This window comes from Berghia stephanieae, chromosome 3 (assembly GCF_034508935.2).
Source record: "Berghia stephanieae isolate SIO BIC M18660-M18661 chromosome 3, UCSD_Bste_1.3, whole genome shotgun sequence".
Classification (NCBI taxonomy): Eukaryota; Metazoa; Mollusca; class Gastropoda; order Nudibranchia; family Aeolidiidae; genus Berghia; species Berghia stephanieae.
The window spans coordinates 80,498,009-80,503,008 of NC_088362.1; the positions used below are offsets into that span (position 1 = coordinate 80,498,009).

At 36.5% G+C, this 5,000-nt stretch overlaps 1 protein-coding gene across 2 annotated transcripts in view; it reads right to left on the reverse strand.

Moving 5' to 3' along the window:
• LOC144968576 (four-jointed box protein 1-like) overlaps nt 1-5,000 on the reverse strand; it is an 84,428-nt gene that overhangs the window by 15,436 nt on the left and 63,992 nt on the right. The gene's annotated exons all lie outside the window — the stretch shown is intronic.

Consider the following 5,000-nt stretch of genomic DNA (forward strand, 5'->3'; position numbering starts at 1 on the left):
AAGGTATTTATTTTTCTTTTGTCTCGGTAAAATGTAATTAAAAAATGCTGAAAAAAAAAGGCTAAAAATATCAGGATGCTGAACAAAAAGTAATCCGAAGTCAAACATTTCAAAGAATGACATACTTTTAGAATTTGGCATTAAAAAATGTCAAAATGGCAACTATAAATTTTATTGTTTTTGGAGTCTCCGTCGTCCGTCTCCGGTCGTGGGCGTTCATTGAAACAACGGCGTCGTGAATTGGGTAAAGGGGACGGTGAGAAATGGACATTTCACAATAACTAATTACATTTATGCTGAATTGAAATAGTGGGCTGCGATATATTTAGATGTCATTTCACGTAATGAAACGGAAACAAACAGACATCAAAGGGATCTGGTTTAGGAACCAATAGCAGATGTTTACATTTTTGATATTAACAAAATATTGTCAAGATGTCGAGGAAGCTCTCCTAGAAAGCCTTACTGGAGAGGAAATGGCGGGTGGAGGGCTGGGCCAGGTTGAATGTCGATTGAGTAAGATGCAAGAGATTTGATATTTAGAAGACATTTGGCAGAGTGATAAATACATAAACAAAAAGGCTGAAATGAATTGTTATTTTTGACAACACTGACATTGGAATGACGATTGTTAACTGTGTAGCAATAAAAAAAAAGGAGGTGAAAAAAAAAGGGGGGGGGGGAGGGGAGGGGGCAAGCAGGAACAAAGGACAAATACAGTCATTGAAAAATAATCCTGAAAATGCCACGACATCCAAATGGCAGACTGAAAGAAAATATGCAGATACAACAAGGTTATTTATCTATTGATTTATTTGTTGTTATTTTTTTGTGAGTGCCTATCATTCGTCGTTATCAAGGAAAAACTTGCCAACATGTTTAGAGAAAAAAACCCCCGAAAAAACAAAAAACAAAAAACAAAAACAAAACAACATGAACAAGAACAATAACAAAAGTACACTTACTGGGACGCAAAAATGTAGTCTACATGAATTTAATCCGTATCTTTGTAGAAGAAACTTGGTGATAATGTCGTGGCCATTTTAATTGTAATGAGTCGGTACATGAGATAATATTAAGTTTAATACCGTACTTTAGGGGGGGGGGGGGGAACAAAACAACCATTTAATAATTGGTCAGAAAACCCGTCCTTCAAATATCGATCGATTTAAATGATCCTCATCTTGGCAAAAAACTCTCAAATCCGGGTTTTAGCGAAGTCTCGGGTTTGAGAGTTTTGCCAAAATAAGGGTTCTTTTAATTGATCGATATTTGAAGGACGAGTTTTCTGGCCAAATTTTTTTAAAAAGAGTTTTCATGGAATACGCACGGCAGTTAATTGTTAATAAACCTTAGTACTTAATATCAAACATCGGAATCCCTAGGACATGAGACAAACTGGCGTGGGACGAATCCATAGTCAACCTTGCTACTAATTGCCAAGCACGCCGGAATCCCTAATACAAGAGACGTATTGGCGTGGGACGAAATTATAAGGTCAAGCAATCGAGTATATACCATCCAACAAACACACTTCTTCCCAAACATGATTTCACTCCAACATAATAATATACTATTACCGTTTCGAGATTATTTGTCAACTTATATTAAAAATCTTGCAACAAAATGCCAAGAAACCCGTATCCCGAGTAGAGACATAATGGCGTGGGACGAAATATAAAGTCAAGCAAGTAGTCGTTCATTCATAAACCGAGTTTATACCCTCCAACAAACACAATTCTTCCTAAACAATATTTACTCCAACATAGTAATATACAGTATTACCGTTTTGAGATTAAATGCTTTGTCAGTGTACGGCATTAAGTGGTTAAAACGCACAAACTGAGGCAGTCCAATATATATATATATATATATATATATATATATATATATATATATATATATAATATATACAGATATATATATATATATATATATATATATATATATATATATATATATATATATATATATATATATATTCATCATTTGTCACTGCTAAGAAAATATTATAAGAACTTGGAAAATTCTTATGTTATGTTTCTAATCCGTGCATGAAAAAAGCTTCTTTTGTTCACTTGGCGGGGCTGAACTACGGCTGACGCATGGGTAGTCTTGGTCTTCTCTCGAGATAGATTTTTTATTTTAATCACATCCTTATTTCCTTCTATAGCCTTGTAACTTCTATGTCCATCATTCAGAGTTATCTCTTTGAGGGGATGCCAATTCTCCATATTATAATATTATTTATTTGTAAATATAAATGGCATTGGCAGTGTGATGAAAAATCAGTGGGATAAATATACAGACGACGACCAAAGCTGGAACCATTTTTTGTAATTTCCAGGTCGTGAAAATGGTACTCAAAGAGAAGAGGATATTTTAACATACTTGCCGGTCAGGTAAAATTCCCAGGGCGTCGTAGAGATTTGTAGTCATGAAAATATACTTCTCCTAGTTCTAAGTTCAAAGACTCTACTTTACCGCTCTTAATATTCCAATAAAAATAAACGGCCTCTCGTGGCCAAGGAAGAAGACATGAAAAGTCAAGGACAGGCTTCAATATGAGAACGTTGTCTATGGTTGTCAATTGCGGAAACGAAACATATGTGACTCATCGCTTCGATTCGGTGTTATGTAGGACCGACGTGTACTTATGTATACATATTTGCAAGTCTGATAACCCAAATGTGATTCAATAGTCTGATGTCACGTCCGCCCAGCAACCAGCAGCTTGGTTCTGAACAAAGAAAATCGGTACTTTTTATTCTTCATGCTGGCTAGAACTTTTCACATGTCATGTGATCAGAATTTATAAAAGTCAAAACATGCTCAGATTTATGTTTTTCTCCTCAGGATACACTTTTATGCTCGTCGGAGAAGTATTTCATAAGGGCGTCCTCCATTGTTCAGAAAGTTTAGAACCAGTTACTAAGTTACTATGCGTCATTAAGAGGGAAGTGACATCACGACTGTTGAAGACTATTGTTATGGTCTCATTGTTGTAATGGAAATACTCTCAAACTAACGCAAAGTATTCTCCATTACAGTAATGTTAAAACGAGTCCATAATTGCGTCGGGTTATCAGATCTGTAAATATATTTACGTCGTTTGGGACTGATCTAAATATTGAAAATTTAATTTAATGTTAAAATATTCAGATTTATTACATTGAAGTGTTCTTCACGTTAGGAAACATTCTGGAGCAATAAAGCAAAGAAACTTAACCCAAGTAATACAATTTTCATCATAATATATACAATATACCAACCCAACATAATACCGTTTTGTGGAGGTGGGCCATATATTGCTGTAATTTCTGTTTAGCTTGTCATTTTTTACATCTTAGTCTACTTTGAGGAGGACAACGTGCAACAGGATGGAAACACGTGTTAAAGCATGGAGTAGGAATATTTAAGAGGGTACATGTGTTTTCGTTGATGGATCGCTTTCAGAGCAACTATTTGCCCGGACTCCAAGTCGAAAAGAGCGCGTTGGATGCGAACTAACAGCTCAACTAACTAACCATGCGCAGGCGTATTAATATTGATGTGAATGATGGGGGTTCTTTTGATTTAGTTATGGCAACCTTTTCTTCATAAACATTCGGGCAAAAGGTTGGCCTACTGTATGTTGTATCGCATGCACGTGAATTCGTTTGGAACATAAGGCATGCGTTTGTGTATGCAAGTGCAACTCATTTACACAAACACAAAAGGAAGAATTGAGATGGAACAGAGATTGTTGAGCATGATAGAAAACATCACCTGTAAGAGTTATAATGTATGGTCTTTGATTGTATGTATTTTATTCCTGCCTTCATTATTTTTTCTTCTAAATTGAGCATTCATATAGCGTAATATCCACTTAACGTGCTCAATGCGCTTTACAGGGGGTCCCTGGTCAACAGCAACATTTAACATGTAGGACGAGACATGACGCCTGTTAGGCGATATTACAATTTTTCGGACAAAGACAACGCTGTTAACGGCCAGGTACTCATTTTACACCTGAGTACGGTGAGAGAATGTGAGTAAAGAGTCTTTTCCAAGGACTCAACTATGCGCCGAGCGAGGCTCGAACCCAGGACCTTCCGATCCGAAAGCGAGTGTCATACCACTAGACCACATAGCCGCACAAACATTCTACATCTTTTATCTCCACATTGACTACAATTAGTTGTGTCCGCCATGACTCGGTATTATGTCGGGGTAAACAAGATGAAAGAATAAATTGTTGAGATTTTTGGACAAAATAAAACAACATCACATATATCATAAGAGTTATGATCTGTGGTCTTTGAATGTATGTATTTTATTCCTGACCATTTTTTCCCCCAACTTTTATCCCCACATTTACATCAATTAATAACCCACAGGCTGAAACTGGTAATATTATTATGTCAAGGTAAATAAGATGTACGGAAGAGATTTTAAGACTATAAAGACTTGAAGCCTACTGGGAAGCAATATATAAATAAATAAAGGGGTGTGAATTGAGTTTCATGGAAGAAATAGGGAAGACAAGGGAGCAAGGGAGAGTAGAAGGAGAGGAAGGGGCGCAACCCCCCCCCCCACCCCCCACCCCCCCCCAAAAAAAAAAAGAAAAAACCCAAATAAAACAAATAATAATAATAATCGAAGATTAGGGAGTTATTTGGCATAGAAGAAGGTTTATAGGGTGAGAGGGGAAGAGAACAAAGAGCAGAGAAAGTAGGGAATCAGATGTAGTATGGGAAATAAGAGAATAAGAAGAAAAAATGAGAAGACGAAGGAGAAGAGGACGACGACGACGACGACGACGACGACGACGAAGAAGAAGAAGAAGGGAACATAGACTTATGCTGTTCATGATGATGATACTGATGATGATGATGATGATGACGATGATGATGATGATGATGATGGTGATGATGATGATGATGATGATGATGATGATGATGATGATGATGATGATCATGATGATTATTACAATGACAAACACGCGAGGTTAACTAAGT